Source organism: Pongo abelii, chromosome 20, assembly GCF_028885655.2.
Source record: "Pongo abelii isolate AG06213 chromosome 20, NHGRI_mPonAbe1-v2.0_pri, whole genome shotgun sequence".
Classification (NCBI taxonomy): Eukaryota; Metazoa; Chordata; class Mammalia; order Primates; family Hominidae; genus Pongo; species Pongo abelii.
Genome location: NC_072005.2, coordinates 25,140,924 through 25,159,961, shown reverse-complemented (window position 1 = coordinate 25,159,961; position 19,038 = coordinate 25,140,924).

The window sequence follows — 19,038 nt, the reverse complement described above, 5'->3', positions numbered from 1 at the left end:
GCAAAAAGAGTGTTTCAAAACTGCTCTAAAAAAAGGAAGGTTCAACTCTCTGAGTTGAATACACACATCACAAGGTGGTTTCGGAGATTGCTTCTGTATAGTTTTTATGAGAAGACATTTACTTTTCCAGTATAGGCTTCAAAGCGCTCCAAGTATCCACTTGCAGATGATACAAAACGAGTGTTTCAAAACTGCACTCTCAAAAGGAAGGTTCAACTCTGTGAGTTGAATGCACACATCACAAGAAAGTTTCCGAGAATGCTTCTCTATCGTTTTTATGTGAAGATATTTCCTTTACCATCATAGGCCTCAAATCATTCCAACTATTCACTTGCAGATCCTACAAAAAGAGTATTTCAAAACTCCTCTCTCAAAAGGAAGGTTCAACTCTGTGAGTTCAATACACACATCACAAAGAGGTTTCTGAGAATGCTTCTTTCTACTTTTTGATTGAAGTTATTTCTTTTTTCAGCGTAGGCCTTAAAGCGCTCCAAATATCCACTTGCAGACTGTACAAAAAGACTGTTTCAGAACTGCTCCGCCAAAAGTAAGTTTAAAGTCTGTGTGTTGAACGCACACATTGCAAAGTAGTTTCTGAGAATGCTTCTGTCTTGTTTTTATGTGAAGATATTTCCTTTTCCAGCATAGGCCTCAAAGATATCCAAATGTCCACATGAAGATTCTTCAAAGAGAGGGTTTCAAAACTGCTCTATCAAAAGAAAGGTTCAACTCTGTGAGTTGAAAGCACACATCAAAAAGAAGTTTCTGGGAATGCATCTGTCTAGTTTTTATGTGAAGATATTTCCTTTTCCAGCATTGCGTCAAAGCGCTCTAAATCTCCAATGGAAGAGTCAATAAAAAGAGGGTTTCAAAACCGCTCTGCCAAAAGGAAGGTTCAACTCTGTGACTTGAATTCACTCGTAAGAAATATGTTTCTGAGAATGCCTCTGTCTAGTTTTTATCTAAAAATATTTCCATTTCCCTCATAGGACTCAAAGCGCTCCAAATATCTAGTTGCATATACTACAAAAAGATTCTTTCAAAACCGCTCTATTCAAGGGAAGGTTCAACTCTGTGAGTTGAATGTAAACATCACAAAGAAGTTTGATAGAGTGCTTCCGCCTTGTTTTTACGTGAAAATATTTCCTTTTCCAGCATAGGCCTCAAAGCGCTCCAAATATCCACTTGCGGATTCTACAAAAAGAGTGTTTCAGAATTGCTCTATCAAAAGGAAGGTTCAACTCTGTGAGTGGAATGCACACGTCACAAAGAAGTTTCTGAGAATGCTTCTGTCTAGTTTTCGTGTGAAGATCTTTTCTATTCCAGCACAGGCCTGAAAGAGCTCCAAATGTCTACTTGCACATTCTACAAAAAGAGTGTTTCAAAACTGCTCTATCAAATGTAAGGTTAAACTCGCTGAGTTGAATGCACACATCACAAAAAAGTTTGTGAGAATGCTTCCTTCTAGTTTTTATGTGAAGTTGTTTCCTTTTCCAGCTTAGGCTTCGAAGTGCTCCAAATATCCACTTGCAGATTCTACAAAAAGAGTGTTCTCAAACTGCTCTAACAAAAGGACGGTTCAACTCTCCGAGTTGAATGCACAAATCACAAGGAAGTTGCTGAGAATGCTTCTGTATAGTTTTTATGTGAAGATATTTCCTTTTCCAGCATAGGCTTCAAAGCGCTAAATATATCCACTTGCAGATTCTACAAAAAGAGTGTTTCAAAACTACTCTATCAAAAGAAATGTTTACATCTGTGAGTTGAAAGCACACATCACAAAGAAGTTTCTGAGAATGCTTCTGTGTAGTTTTTATGTGAAGATATTTCCTTTTCCAGCATATCGTCAAAGCACTAAAAATGTCCACTTGAAGATTCTACAAAAAGAGTGTTTCAAAACTGCCCTATCAAAACGAAGGTTCAACTCTGTGAGTTGAATGGACTCATAACAAATACGTTTCTGAGAATGCTTCTGTCTAGTTTTTATGTGAAGTTATTTCCTTTTCCAGCATAGGCCTCAAAGCCCTCCAAATGTCCACTTGAATATTCTACAAAAATCTTGTTTCAAAACCGCTCTAAGAAAAGGAAGATCCAACTCTGTGAGTTGAATGCACACATCACAAAGAAGTTTCTGAGCATGCTTCTGTCTAATTTTTATGTGAAGTTATTTCCTTTTCCAGCAAAGGCCTCAAAGCACTCCAAATGTACACTTGAATGCACTCATCACAAAGAAGTTTCTGAGAATGCTTCTCTCTACTTTTTATGTGAAGTTATTAGCTTTTCCAGCATAAGGCTCAAACCGTTCCAAATATCCACTTGTAGCTTCCACAAAAAGACAGTTTCAAAACTGCTCTACCAAAAGGAAGTTTCAACTCCGCGAGTTGAATGCAGACATCACAAAGATGTTTCTGAGAATACTTCTGTCCCGTTCTTATTTGAAGTTATACGATTTTCCAGCAGAGGTCTCAATCACTCCAAATATTCACTTGCAGATTTTACAAAAACAGTGTTTCAAAACTGCTCTAGCAAAAGGGATGTTCAACTTTGTGAGTTTAGCGCACACATCACAGAGAAGTTTTTGAGAATGCCTCTTTCTAGTTTTTATGTGAATATATTTCCTTTTCCAGCATAGTCCTCAAAGCGCTCCCAAAATTCACTTGCAGATTCCACAAAAAGTGTGTTCCAAACCTGCTATATCAAAAGGAAGGTTCAACTCTGTGATTTGGAAGCACACATCACAAAGAAGTTTCTGATAATGTTTCTGTCTAGGTTTTATGTGAAGACATTTCCTTATATAGCATTGTCCTCAAAGCACTCCAAATATCCACCTGCAGATTCTACAAAAAGAGTGCTTCAAAACTGCTCTGTCAAAAGGCAGGTTCAACACTGTGAGTTTAATGCACACATCACAAAAAAGTTTCTGAGAATGCTTCTGTCTCATTTTTATGCGAAGATATTTTCTTTTCTAGCATAGGCCTCAAAGCGCTCCAAATATCCACATGCAGATTCTACAATAAGAGTGTTTCAAAACTGTTCTATCAAAAGGAAGGTTCAACTCCGTGTTTTGAATGCATGCATCACAAAGACGTTTCTGGGAATACTTCTGTCTAGTTTTTGTGTGAAGATATTTCCTTTTCCAGCACAGGCCTGAAAGAGCTCCAAATGTCTACTTGCACACACTACAAAAGGAGTGATTCAAAACTGCTCTATCAAAAGGAAGGTTCAACTCTGTGAATTGAATGCACACATCATAAAGAAGTTTCTGACAATGCTTCTGTTTTGTTTTTATGTGAAGATATTTCCTTTACCCTGCAGAGGCTTCAAAGCGATCCAAGTATTCACTTGCAGATTTTGCAAAAAGAGTGTTTCAAAACTGCTCTAAAAAAAGGAAGGTTCAACTCTCTGAGTTGAATACACACATCACAAGGTGGTTTCGGAGATTGCTTCTGTATAGTTTTTATGAGAAGACATTTACTTTTCCAGTATAGGCTTCAAAGCGCTCCAAGTATCCACTTGCAGATGATACAAAACGAGTGTTTCAAAACTGCACTCTCAAAAGGAAGGTTCAACTCTGTGAGTTGAATGCACACATCACAAGAAAGTTTCCGAGAATGCTTCTCTATCGTTTTTATGTGAAGATATTTCCTTTACCATCATAGGCCTCAAATCATTCCAACTATTCACTTGCAGATCCTACAAAAAGAGTATTTCAAAACTCCTCTCTCAAAAGGAAGGTTCAACTCTGTGAGTTCAATACACACATCACAAAGAGGTTTCTGAGAATGCTTCTTTCTACTTTTTGATTGAAGTTATTTCTTTTTTCAGCGTAGGCCTTAAAGCGCTCCAAATATCCACTTGCAGACTGTACAAAAAGACTGTTTCAGAACTGCTCCGCCAAAAGTAAGTTTAAAGTCTGTGTGTTGAACGCACACATTGCAAAGTAGTTTCTGAGAATGCTTCTGTCTTGTTTTTATGTGAAGATATTTCCTTTTCCAGCATAGGCCTCAAAGATATCCAAATGTCCACATGAAGATTCTTCAAAGAGAGGGTTTCAAAACTGCTCTATCAAAAGAAAGGTTCAACTCTGTGAGTTGAAAGCACACATCAAAAAGAAGTTTCTGGGAATGCATCTGTCTAGTTTTTATGTGAAGATATTTCCTTTTCCAGCATTGCGTCAAAGCGCTCTAAATCTCCAATGGAAGAGTCAATAAAAAGAGGGTTTCAAAACCGCTCTGCCAAAAGGAAGGTTCAACTCTGTGACTTGAATTCACTCGTAAGAAATATGTTTCTGAGAATGCCTCTGTCTAGTTTTTATCTAAAAATATTTCCATTTCCCTCATAGGACTCAAAGCGCTCCAAATATCTAGTTGCATATACTACAAAAAGATTCTTTCAAAACCGCTCTATTCAAGGGAAGGTTCAACTCTGTGAGTTGAATGTAAACATCACAAAGAAGTTTGATAGAGTGCTTCCGCCTTGTTTTTACGTGAAAATATTTCCTTTTCCAGCATAGGCCTCAAAGCGCTCCAAATATCCACTTGCGGATTCTACAAAAAGAGTGTTTCAGAATTGCTCTATCAAAAGGAAGGTTCAACTCTGTGAGTGGAATGCACACGTCACAAAGAAGTTTCTGAGAATGCTTCTGTCTAGTTTTCGTGTGAAGATCTTTTCTATTCCAGCACAGGCCTGAAAGAGCTCCAAATGTCTACTTGCACATTCTACAAAAAGAGTGTTTCAAAACTGCTCTATCAAATGTAAGGTTAAACTCGCTGAGTTGAATGCACACATCACAAAAAAGTTTGTGAGAATGCTTCCTTCTAGTTTTTATGTGAAGTTGTTTCCTTTTCCAGCTTAGGCTTCGAAGTGCTCCAAATATCCACTTGCAGATTCTACAAAAAGAGTGTTCTCAAACTGCTCTAACAAAAGGACGGTTCAACTCTCCGAGTTGAATGCACAAATCACAAGGAAGTTGCTGAGAATGCTTCTGTATAGTTTTTATGTGAAGATATTTCCTTTTCCAGCATAGGCTTCAAAGCGCTAAATATATCCACTTGCAGATTCTACAAAAAGAGTGTTTCAAAACTACTCTATCAAAAGAAATGTTTACATCTGTGAGTTGAAAGCACACATCACAAAGAAGTTTCTGAGAATGCTTCTGTGTAGTTTTTATGTGAAGATATTTCCTTTTCCAGCATATCGTCAAAGCACTAAAAATGTCCACTTGAAGATTCTACAAAAAGAGTGTTTCAAAACTGCCCTATCAAAACGAAGGTTCAACTCTGTGAGTTGAATGGACTCATATCAAATACGTTTCTGAGAATGCTTCTGTCTAGTTTTTATGTGAAGTTATTTCCTTTTCCAGCATAGGCCTCAAAGCCCTCCAAATGTCCACTTGAATATTCTACAAAAATATTGTTTCAAAACCGCTCTAAGAAAAGGAAGATCCAACTCTGTGAGTTGAATGCACACATCACAAAGAAGTTTCTGAGCATGCTTCTGTCTAATTTTTATGTGAAGTTATTTCCTTTTCCAGCAAAGGCCTCAAAGCACTCCAAATGTACACTTGAATGCACTCATCACAAAGAAGTTTCTGAGAATGCTTCTCTCTACTTTTTATGTGAAGTTATTAGCTTTTCCAGCATAAGCCTCAAAGCGTTCCAAATATCCACTTGTAGCTTCCACAAAAAGACAGTTTCAAAACTGCTCTACCAGAAGGAAGTTTCAACTCCGCGAGTTGAATGCAGACATCACAAAGATGTTTCTGAGAATACTTCTGTCCCGTTCTTATTTGAAGTTATATGATTTTCCAGCAGAGGTCTCAATCACTCCAAATATTCACTTGCAGATTTTACAAAAACAGTGTTTCAAAACTGCTCTAGCAAAAGGGATGTTCAACTTTGTGAGTTTAGCGCACACATCACAGAGAAGTTTTTGAGAATGCCTCTTTCTAGTTTTTATGTGAATATATTTCCTTTTCCAGCATAGTCCTCAAAGCGCTCCCAAAATTCACTTGCAGATTCCACAAAAAGTGTGTTCCAAACCTGCTATATCAAAAGGAAGGTTCAACTCTGTGATTTGGAAGCACACATCACAAAGAAGTTTCTGATAATGTTTCTGTCTAGGTTTTCTGTGAAGACATTTCCTTATATAGCATTGTCCTCAAAGCACTCCAAATATCCACCTGCAGATTCTACAAAAAGAGTGTTTCAAAACTGCTCTGTCAAAAGGCAGGTTCAACACTGTGAGTTTAATGCACACATCACAAAAAAGTTTCTGAGAATACTTCTGTCTCATTTTTATGCGAAGATATTTTCTTTTCTAGCATTGGCCTCAAAGCGCTCCAAATATCCACATGCAGATTCTACAATAAGAGTGTTTCAAAACTGTTCTTTCAAAAGGAAGGTTCAACTCCGTGTTTTGAATGCATGCATCACAAAGACGTTTCTGAGAATACTTCTGTCTAGTTTTTGTGTGAAGATATTTCCTTTTCCAGCACAGGCCTGAAAGAGCTCCAAATGTCTACTTGCACACACTACAAAAGGAGTGTTTCAAAACTGCTCTATCAAAAGGAAGGTTCAACTCTGTGAATTGAATGCACACGTCATAAAGAAGTTTCTGACAATGCTTCTGTTTTGTTTTTATGTGAAGATATTTCCTTTACCCTGCAGAGGCTTCAAAGCGATCCAAGTATTCACTTGCAGATTTTGCAAAAAGAGTGTTTCAAAACTGCTCTAAAAAAAGGAAGGTTCAACTCTCTGAGTTGAATACACACATCACAAGGTGGTTTCGGAGATTGCTTCTGTATAGTTTTTATGAGAAGACATTTACTTTTCCAGTATAGGCTTCAAAGCGCTCCAAGTATCCACTTGCAGATGATACAAAACGAGTGTTTCAAAACTGCACTATCAGAAGGAAGGTTCAACTCTGTGAGTTGAATGCACACATCACAAGGAAGTTTCCGAGAATGCTTCTCTATCGTCTTTATGTGAAGATATTTCCTTTACCATCATAAGCCTCAAATCATTCCAACTATTCACTTGCAGATCCTACAAAAAGAGTATTTCAAAACTCCTCTATCAAAAGGAAGGTTCAACTCTGTGAGTTCAATACACACATCACAAAGAGGTTTCTGAGAATGCTTCTTTCTACTTTTTGATTGAAGTTATCTCTTTTTTCAGCGTAGGCCTTAAAGCGCTCCAAATATCCACTTGCAGACTGTACAAAAAGACTGTTTCAGAACTGCTCCGCCAAAAGTAAGTTTAAAGTCTGTGTGTTGAACGCACACATTGCAAAGTAGTTTCTGAGAATGCTTCTGTCTTGTTTTTATGTGAAGATATTTCCTTTTCCAGCATAGGCCTCAAAGATATCCAAATGTCCACATGAAGATCCTTCAAAGAGAGGGTTTCAAAACTGCTCTATCAAAAGAAAGGTTCAACTCTGTGAGTTGAAAGCACACATCAAAAAGAAGTTTCTGGGAATGCATCTGTCTAGTTTTTATGTGAAGATATTTCCTTTTCCAGCATTGCGTCAAAGCGCTCTAAATCTCCAATGGAAGAGTCAATAAAAAGAGGGTTTCAAAACCGCTCTGCCAAAAGGAAGGTTCAACTCTGTGACTTGAATTCACTCGTAACAAATATGTTTCTGAGAATGCCTCTGTCTAGTTTTTATCTAAAAATATTTCCATTTCCCTCATAGGACTCAAAGCGCTCCAAATATCTAGTTGCATATACTACAAAAAGATTCTTTCAAAACCGCTCTATTCAAGGGAATTTTCAACTCTGTGAGTTGAATGTAAACATCACAAAGAAGTTTGATAGAGTGCTTCGGTCTTGTTTTTACGTGAAAATATTTCCTTTTCCAGCATAGGCCTCAAAGCGCTCCAAATATCCACTTGCGGATTCTACAAAAAGAGTGTTTCAGAATTGCTCTATCAAAAGGAAGGTTCAACTCTGTGAGTGGAATGCACACGTCACAAAGAAGTTTCTGAGAATGCTTCTGTCTAGTTTTCGTGTGAAGATCTTTTCTATTCCAGCACAGGCCTGAAAGAGCTCCAAATGTCTACTTGCACATTCTACAAAAAGAGTGTTTCAAAACTGCTCTATCAAAAGTAAGGTTAAACTCGCTGAGTTGAATGCACACATCACAAAAAAGTTTGTGAGAATGCTTCCTTCTAGTTTTTATGTGAAGTTGTTTCCTTTTCCAGCTGAGGCTTCGAAGTGCTCCAAATATCCACTTGCAGATTCTACAAAAAGAGTGTTCCCAAACTGCTCTAACAAAAGGACGGTTCAACTCTCCGAGTTGAATGCACAAATCACAAGGAAGTTGCTGAGAATGCTTCTGTATAGTTTTTATGTGAAGATATTTCCTTTTCCAGCATAGGCTTCAAAGCGCTCCATATATCCACTTGCAGATTCTACAAAAAGAGTGTTTCAAAACTACTCTATCAAAAGAAATGTTTACATCTGTGAGTTGAAAGCACACATCACAAAGAAGTTTCTGAGAATGCTTCTGTGTAGTTTTTATGTGAAGATATTTCCTTTTCCAGCATATCGTCAAAGCACTAAAAATGTCCACTTGAAGATTCTACAAAAAGAGTGTTTCAAAACTGCCCTATCAAAACGAAGGTTCAACTCTGTGAGTTGAATGGACTCATAACAAATACGTTTCTGAGAATGCTTCTGTCTAGTTTTTATGTGAAGTTATTTCCTTTTCCAGCATAGGCCTCAAAGCCCTCCAAATGTCCACTTGAATATTCTACAAAAATCTTGTTTCAAAACCGCTCTAAGAAAAGGAAGATCCAACTCTGTGAGTTGAATGCACACATCACAAAGAAGTTTCTGAGCATGCTTCTGTCTAATTTTTATGTGAAGTTATTTCCTTTTCCAGCAAAGGCCTCAAAGCACTCCAAATGTACACTTGAATGCACTCATCACAAAGAAGTTTCTGAGAATGCTTCTCTCTACTTTTTATGTGAAGTTATTAGCTTTTCCAGCATAAGCCTCAAAGCGTTCCAAATATCCACTTGTAGCTTCCACAAAAAGACAGTTTCAAAACTGCTCTACCAAAAGGAAGTTTCAACTCCGCGAGTTGAATGCAGACATCACAAAGATGTTTCTGAGAATACTTCTGTCCCGTTCTTATTTGAAGTTATACGATTTTCCAGCAGAGGTCTCAATCACTCCAAATATTCACTTGCAGATTTTACAAAAACAGTGTTTCAAAACTGCTCTAGCAAAAGGGATGTTCAACTTTGTGAGTTTAGCGCACACATCACAGAGAAGTTTTTGAGAATGCCTCTTTCTAGTTTTTATGTGAATATATTTCCTTTTCCAGCATAGTCCTCAAAGCGCTCCCAAAATTCACTTGCAGATTCCACAAAAAGTGTGTTCCAAACCTGCTATATCAAAAGGAAGGTTCAACTCTGTGATTTGGAAGCACACATCACAAAGAAGTTTCTGATAATGTTTCTGTCTAGGTTTTATGTGAAGACATTTCCTTATATAGCATTGTCCTCAAAGCACTCCAAATATCCACCTGCAGATTCTACAAAAAGAGTGTTTCAAAACTGCTCTGTCAAAAGGCAGGTTCAACACTGTGAGTTTAATGCACACATCACAAAAAAGTTTCTGAGAATGCTTCTGTCTCATTTTTATGCGAAGATATTTTCTTTTCTAGCATAGGCCTCAAAGCGCTGCAAATATCCACATGCAGATTCTACAATAAGAGTGTTTCAAAACTGTTCTTTCAAAAGGAAGGTTCAACTCCGTGTTTTGAATGCATGCATCACAAAGACGTTTCTGAGAATACTTCTGTCTAGTTTTTGTGTGAAGATATTTCCTTTTCCAGCACAGGCCTGAAAGAGCTCCAAATGTCTACTTGCACACACTACAAAAGGAGTGTTTCAAAACTGCTCTATCAAAAGGAAGGTTCAACTCTGTGAATTGAATGCACACATCATAAAGAAGTTTCTGACAATGCTTCTGTTTTGTTTTTATGTGAAGATATTTCCTTTACCCTGCAGAGGCTTCAAAGCGATCCAAGTATTCACTTGCAGATTTTGCAAAAAGAGTGTTTCAAAACTGCTCTAAAAAAAGGAAGGTTCAACTCTCTGAGTTGAATACACACATCACAAGGTGGTTTCGGAGATTGCTTCTGTATAGTTTTTATGAGAAGACATTTACTTTTCCAGTATAGGCTTCAAAGCGCTCCAAGTATCCACTTGCAGATGATACAAAACGAGTGTTTCAAAACTGCACTGTCAGAAGGAAGGTTCAACTCTGTGAGTTGAATGCACACATCACAAGGAAGTTTCCGAGAATGCTTCTCTATCGTTTTTATGTGAAGATATTTCCTTTACCATCATAAGCCTCAAATCATTCCAACTATTCACTTGCAGATCCTACAAAAAGAGTATTTCAAAACTCCTCTCTCAAAAGGAAGGTTCAACTCTGTGAGTCCAATACACACATCACAAAGAGGTTTCTGAGAATGCTTCTTTCTACTTTTTGATTGAAGTTATTTCTTTTTTCAGCGTAGGCCTTAAAGCGCTCCAAATATCCAATTGCAGACTGTACAAAAAGACTGTTTCAGAACTGCTCCGCCAAAAGTAAGTTTAAAGTCTGTGTGTTGAACGCACACATTGCAAAGTAGTTTCTGAGAATGCTTCTGTCTTGTTTTTATGTGAAGATATTTCCTTTTCCAGCATAGGCCTCAAAGATATCCAAATGTCCACATGAAGATTCTTCAAAGAGAGGGTTTCAAAACTGCTCTATCAAAAGAAAGGTTCAACTCTGTGAGTTGAAAGCACACATCAAAAAGAAGTTTCTGGGAATGCATCTGTCTAGTTTTTATGTGAAGATATTTCCTTTTCCAGCATTGCGTCAAAGCGCTCTAAATCTCCAATGGAAGAGTCAATAAAAAGAGGGTTTCAAAACCGCTCTGCCAAAAGGAAGGTTCAACTCTGTGACTTGAATTTACTCGTAACAAATATGTTTCTGAGAATGCCTCTGTCTAGTTTTCATCTAAAAATATTTCCATTTCCCTCATAGGACTCAAAGCGCTCCAAATATCTAGTTGCATATACTACAAAAAGATTCTCTCAAAACCGCTCTATTCAAGGGAAGGTTCAACTCTGTGAGTTGAATGTAAACATCACAAAGAAGTTTGATAGAGTGCTTCGGTCTTGTTTTTACGTGAAAATATTTCCTTTTCCAGCATAGGCCTCAAAGCGCTCCAAATATCCACTTGCGGATTCTACAAAAAGAGTGTTTCAGAATTGCTCTATCAAAAGGAAGGTTCAACTCTGTGAGTGGAATGCACACATCACAAAGAAGTTTCTGAGAATGCTTCTGTCTAGTTTTCGTGTGAAGATCTTTTCTATTCCAGCACAGGCCTGAAAGAGCTCCAAATGTCTACTTGCACATTCTACAAAAAGAGTGTTTCAAAACTGCTCTATCAAAAGGAAGGTTAAACTCGCTGAGTTGAATGCACACATCACAAAAAAGTTTGTGAGAATGCTTCCTTCTAGTTTTTATGTGAAGTTGTTTCCTTTTCCAGCTTAGGCTTCGAAGTGCTCCAATTATCCACTTGCAGATTCTACAAAAAGAGTGTTCCCAAACTGCTCTAACAAAACGACGATTCAACTCTCCGAGTTGAATGCACAAATCACAAGGAAGTTGCTGAGAATGCTTCTGTATAGTTTTTATGTGAAGATATTTCCTTTTCCAGCATAGGCTTCAAAGCGCTCCATATATCCACTTGCAGATTCTACAAAAAGAGTGTTTCAAAACTACTCTATCAAAAGAAATGTTTACATCTGTGAGTTGAAAGCACACATCACAAAGAAGTTTCTGAGAATGCTTCTGTGTAGTTTTTATGTGAAGATATTTCCTTTTCCAGCATATCGTCAAAGCACTAAAAATGTCCACTTGAAGATTCTACAAAAAGAGTGTTTCAAAACTGCCCTATCAAAACGAAGGTTCAACTCTGTGAGTTGAATGGACTCATAACAAATACGTTTCTGAGAATGCTTCTGTCTAGTTTTTATGTGAAGTTATTTCCTTTTCCAGCATAGGCCTCAAAGCCCTCCAAATGTCCACTTGAATATTCTACAAAAATATTGTTTCAAAACCGCTCTAAGAAAAGGAAGATCCAACTCTGTGAGTTGAATGCACACATCGCAAAGAAGTTTCTGAGCATGCTTCTGTCTAATTTTTATGTGAAGTTATTTCCTTTTCCAGCAAAGGCCTCAAAGCACTCCAAATGTACACTTGAATGCACTCATCACAAAGAAGTTTCTGAGAATGCTTCTCTCTACTTTTTATGTGAAGTTATTAGCTTTTCCAGCATAAGGCTCAAAGCGTTCCAAATATCCACTTGTAGCTTCCACAAAAAGACAGTTTCAAAACTGCTCTACCAAAAGGAAGTTTCAACTCCGCGAGTTGAATGCAGACATCACAAAGATGTTTCTGAGAATACTTCTGTCCCGTTCTTATTTGAAGTTATATGATTTTCCAGCAGAGGTCTCAATCACTCCAAATATTCACTTGCAGATTTTACAAAAACAGTGTTTCAAAACTGCTCTAGCAAAAGGGATGTTCAACTTTGTGAGTTTAGCGCACACATCACAGAGAAGTTTTTGAGAATGCCTCTTTCTAGTTTTTATGTGAATATATTTCCTTTTCCAGCATAGTCCTCAAAGCGCTCCCAAAATTCACTTGCAGATTCCACAAAAAGTGTGTTCCAAACCTGCTATATCAAAAGGAAGGTTCAACTCTGTGATTTGGAAGCACACATCACAAAGAAGTTTCTGATAATGTTTCTGTCTAGGTTTTCTGTGAAGACATTTCCTTATATAGCATTGTCCTCAAAGCACTCCAAATATCCACCTGCAGATTCTACAAAAAGAGTGTTTCAAAACTGCTCTGTCAAAAGGCAGGTTCAACACTGTGAGTTTAATGCACACATCACAAAAAAGTTTCTGAGAATACTTCTGTCTCATTTTTATGCGAAGATATTTTCTTTTCTAGCATTGGCCTCAAAGCGCTCCAAATATCCACATGCAGATTCTACAATAAGAGTGTTTCAAAACTGTTCTTTCAAAAGGAAGGTTCAACTCCGTGTTTTGAATGCATGCATCACAAAGACGTTTCTGAGAATACTTCTGTCTAGTTTTTGTGTGAAGATATTTCCTTTTCCAGCACAGGCCTGAAAGAGCTCCAAATGTCTACTTGCACACACTACAAAAGGAGTGTTTCAAAACTGCTCTATCAAAAGGAAGGTTCAACTCTGTGAATTGAATGCACACGTCATAAAGAAGTTTCTGACAATGCTTCTGTTTTGTTTTTATGTGAAGATATTTCCTTTACCCTGCAGAGGCTTCAAAGCGATCCAAGTATTCACTTGCAGATTTTGCAAAAAGAGTGTTTCAAAACTGCTCTAAAAAAAGGAAGGTTCAACTCTCTGAGTTGAATACACACATCACAAGGTGGTTTCGGAGATTGCTTCTGTATAGTTTTTATGAGAAGACATTTACTTTTCCAGTATAGGCTTCAAAGCGCTCCAAGTATCCACTTGCAGATGATACAAAACGAGTGTTTCAAAACTGCACTATCAGAAGGAAGGTTCAACTCTGTGAGTTGAATGCACACATCACAAGGAAGTTTCCGAGAATGCTTCTCTATCGTCTTTATGTGAAGATATTTCCTTTACCATCATAAGCCTCAAATCATTCCAACTATTCACTTGCAGATCCTACAAAAAGAGTATTTCAAAACTCCTCTATCAAAAGGAAGGTTCAACTCTGTGAGTTCAATACACACATCACACAGAGGTTTCTGAGAATGCTTCTTTCTACTTTTTGATTGAAGTTATCTCTTTTTTCAGCGTAGGCCTTAAAGCGCTCCAAATATCCACTTGCAGACTGTACAAAAAGACTGTTTCAGAACTGCTCCGCCAAAAGTAAGTTTAAAGTCTGTGTGTTGAACGCACACATTGCAAAGTAGTTTCTGAGAATGCTTCTGTCTTGTTTTTATGTGAAGATATTTCCTTTTCCAGCATAGGCCTCAAAGATATCCAAATGTCCACATGAAGATCCTTCAAAGAGAGGGTTTCAAAACTGCTCTATCAAAAGAAAGGTTCAACTCTGTGAGTTGAAAGCACACATCAAAAAGAAGTTTCTGGGAATGCATCTGTCTAGTTTTTATGTGAAGATATTTCCTTTTCCAGCATTGCGTCAAAGCGCTCTAAATCTCCAATGGAAGAGTCAATAAAAAGAGGGTTTCAAAACCGCTCTGCCAAAAGGAAGGTTCAACTCTGTGACTTGAATTCACTCGTAACAAATATGTTTCTGAGAATGCCTCTGTCTAGTTTTTATCTAAAAATATTTCCATTTCCCTCATAGGACTCAAAGCGCTCCAAATATCTAGTTGCATATACTACAAAAAGATTCTTTCAAAACCGCTCTATTCAAGGGAATTTTCAACTCTGTGAGTTGAATGTAAACATCACAAAGAAGTTTGATAGAGTGCTTCGGTCTTGTTTTTACGTGAAAATATTTCCTTTTCCAGCATAGGCCTCAAAGCGCTCCAAATATCCACTTGCGGATTCTACAAAAAGAGTGTTTCAGAATTGCTCTATCAAAAGGAAGGTTCAACTCTGTGAGTGGAATGCACACGTCACAAAGAAGTTTCTGAGAATGCTTCTGTCTAGTTTTCGTGTGAAGATCTTTTCTATTCCAGCACAGGCCTGAAAGAGCTCCAAATGTCTACTTGCACATTCTACAAAAAGAGTGTTTCAAAACTGCTCTATCAAAAGTAAGGTTAAACTCGCTGAGTTGAATGCACACATCACAAAAAAGTTTGTGAGAATGCTTCCTTCTAGTTTTTATGTGAAGTTGTTTCCTTTTCCAGCTTAGGCTTCGAAGTGCTCCAAATATCCACTTGCAGATTCTACAAAAAGAGTGTTCCCAAACTGCTCTAACAAAAGGACGGTTCAACTCTCCGAGTTGAATGCACAAATCACAAGGAAGTTGCTGAGAATGCTTCTGTATAGTTTTTATGTGAAGATATTTCCTTTTCCAGCATAGGCTTCAAAGCGCTCCATATATCCACTTGCAGATTCTACAAAAAGAGTGTTTCAAAACTACTCTATCAAAAGAAATGTTTACATCTGTGAGTTGAAAGCACACATCACAAAGAAGTTTCTGAGAATGCTTCTGTGTAGTTTTTATGTGAAGATATTTCCTTTTCCAGCATATCGTCAAAGCACTAAAAATGTCCACTTGAAGATTCTACAAAAAGAGTGTTTCAAAACTGCCCTATCAAAACGAAGGTTCAACTCTGTGAGTTGAATGGACTCATAACAAATACGTTTCTGAGAATGCTTCTGTCTAGTTTTTATGTGAAGTTATTTCCTTTTCCAGCATAGGCCTCAAAGCCCTCCAAATGTCCACTTGAATATTCTACAAAAATCTTGTTTCAAAACCGCTCTAAGAAAAGGAAGATCCAACTCTGTGAGTTGAATGCACACATCACAAAGAAGTTTCTGAGCATGCTTCTGTCTAATTTTTATGTGAAGTTATTTCCTTTTCCAGCAAAGGCCTCAAAGCACTCCAAATGTACACTTGAATGCACTCATCACAAAGAAGTTTCTGAGAATGCTTCTCTCTACTTTTTATGTGAAGTTATTAGCTTTTCCAGCATAAGCCTCAAAGCGTTCCAAATATCCACTTGTAGCTTCCACAAAAAGACAGTTTCAAAACTGCTCTACCAAAAGGAAGTTTCAACTCCGCGAGTTGAATGCAGACATCACAAAGATGTTTCTGAGAATACTTCTGTCCCGTTCTTATTTGAAGTTATACGATTTTCCAGCAGAGGTCTCAATCACTCCAAATATTCACTTGCAGATTTTACAAAAACAGTGTTTCAAAACTGCTCTAGCAAAAGGGATGTTCAACTTTGTGAGTTTAGCGCACACATCACAGAGAAGTTTTTGAGAATGCCTCTTTCTAGTTTTTATGTGAATATATTTCCTTTTCCAGCATAGTCCTCAAAGCGCTCCCAAAATTCACTTGCAGATTCCACAAAAAGTGTGTTCCAAACCTGCTATATCAAAAGGAAGGTTCAACTCTGTGATTTGGAAGCACACATCACAAAGAAGTTTCTGATAATGTTTCTGTCTAGGTTTTATGTGAAGACATTTCCTTATATAGCATTGTCCTCAAAGCACTCCAAATATCCACCTGCAGATTCTACAAAAAGAGTGTTTCAAAACTGCTCTGTCAAAAGGCAGGTTCAACACTGTGAGTTTAATGCACACATCACAAAAAAGTTTCTGAGAATGCTTCTGTCTCATTTTTATGCGAAGATATTTTCTTTTCTAGCATAGGCCTCAAAGCGCTGCAAATATCCACATGCAGATTCTACAATAAGAGTGTTTCAAAACTGTTCTTTCAAAAGGAAGGTTCAACTCCGTGTTTTGAATGCATGCATCACAAAGACGTTTCTGAGAATACTTCTGTCTAGTTTTTGTGTGAAGATATTTCCTTTTCCAGCACAGGCCTGAAAGAGCTCCAAATGTCTACTTGCACACACTACAAAAGGAGTGTTTCAAAACTGCTCTATCAAAAGGAAGGTTCAACTCTGTGAATTGAATGCACACATCATAAAGAAGTTTCTGACAATGCTTCTGTTTTGTTTTTATGTGAAGATATTTCCTTTACCCTGCAGAGGCTTCAAAGCGATCCAAGTATTCACTTGCAGATTTTGCAAAAAGAGTGTTTCAAAACTGCTCTAAAAAAAGGAAGGTTCAACTCTCTGAGTTGAATACACACATCACAAGGTGGTTTCGGAGATTGCTTCTGTATAGTTTTTATGAGAAGACATTTACTTTTCCAGTATAGGCTTCAAAGCGCTCCAAGTATCCACTTGCAGATGATACAAAACGAGTGTTTCAAAACTGCACTGTCAGAAGGAAGGTTCAACTCTGTGAGTTGAATGCACACATCACAAGGAAGTTTCCGAGAATGCTTCTCTATCGTTTTTATGTGAAGATATTTCCTTTACCATCATAAGCCTCAAATCATTCCAACTATTCACTTGCAGATCCTACAAAAAGAGTATTTCAAAACTCCTCTCTCAAAAGGAAGGTTCAACTCTGTGAGTCCAATACACACATCACAAAGAGGTTTCTGAGAATGCTTCTTTCTACTTTTTGATTGAAGTTATTTCTTTTTTCAGCGTAGGCCTTAAAGCGCTCCAAATATCCAATTGCAGACTGTACAAAAAGACTGTTTCAGAACTGCTCCGCCAAAAGTAAGTTTAAAGTCTGTGTGTTGAACGCACACATTGCAAAGTAGTTTCTGAGAATGCTTCTGTCTTGTTTTTATGTGAAGATATTTCCTTTTCCAGCATAGGCCTCAAAGATATCCAAATGTCCACATGAAGATTCTTCAAAGAGAGGGTTTCAAAACTGCTCTATCAAAAGAAAGGTTCAACTCTGTGAGTTGAAAGCACACATCAAAAAGAAGTTTCTGGGAATGCATCTGTCTAGTTTTTATGTGAAGATATTTCCTTTTCCAGCATTGCGTCAAAGCGCTCTAAATCTCCAATGGAAGAGTCAATAAAAAGAGGGTTTCAAAACCGCTCTGCCAAAAGGAAGGTTCAACTCTGTGACTTGAATTTACTCGTAACAAATATGTTTCTGAGAATGCCTCTGTCTAGTTTTCATCTAAAAATATTTCCATTTCCCTCATAGGACTCAAAGCGCTCCAAATATCTAGTTGCATATACTACAAAAAGATTCTCTCAAAACCGCTCTATTCAAGGGAAGGTTCAACTCTGTGAGTTGAATGTAAACATCACAAAGAAGTTTGATAGAGTGCTTCGGTCTTGTTTTTACGTGAAAATATTTCCTTTTCCAGCATAGGCCTCAAAGCGCTCCAAATATCCACTTGCGGATTCTACAAAAAGAGTGTTTCAGAATTGCTCTATCAAAAGGAAGGTTCAACTCTGTGAGTGGAATGCACACATCACAAAGAAGTTTCTGAGAATGCTTCTGTCTAGTTTTCGTGTGAAGATCTTTTCTATTCCAGCACAGGCCTGAAAGAGCTCCAAATGTCTACTTGCACATTCTACAAAAAGAGTGTTTCAAAACTGCTCTATCAAAAGGAAGGTTAAACTCGCTGAGTTGAATGCACACATCACAAAAAAGTTTGTGAGAATGCTTCCTTCTAGTTTTTATGTGAAGTTGTTTCCTTTTCCAGCTTAGGCTTCGAAGTGCTCCAATTATCCACTTGCAGATTCTACAAAAAGAGTGTTCCCAAACTGCTCTAACAAAACGACGATTCAACTCTCCGAGTTGAATGCACAAATCACAAGGAAGTTGCTGAGAATGCTTCTGTATAGTTTTTATGTGAAGATATTTCCTTTTCCAGCATAGGCTTCAAAGCGCTCCATATATCCACTTGCAGATTCTACAAAAAGAGTGTTTCAAAACTACTCTATCAAAAGAAATGTTTACATCTGTGAGTTGAAAGCACACATCACAAAGAAGTTTCTGAGAATGCTTCTGTGTAGTTTTTATGTGAAGATATTTCCTTTTCCAGCATATCGTCAAAGCACTAAAAATGTCCACTTGAAGATTCTACAAAAAGAGTGTTTCAAAACTGCCCTATCAAAACGAAGGTTCAACTCTGTGAGTTGAATGGACTCATAACAAATACGTTTCTGAGAATGCTTCTGTCTAGTTTTTATGTGAAGTTATTTCCTTTTCCAGCATAGGCCTCAAAGCCCTCCAAATGTCCACTTGAATATTCTACAAAAATATTGTTTCAAAACCGCTCTAAGAAAAGGAAGATCCAACTCTGTGAGTTGAATGCACACATCGCAAAGAAGTTTCTGAGCATGCTTCTGTCTAATTTTTATGTGAAGTTATTTCCTTTTCCAGCAAAGGCCTCAAAGCACTCCAAATGTACACTTGAATGCACTCATCACAAAGAAGTTTCTGAGAATGCTTCTCTCTACTTTTTATGTGAAGTTA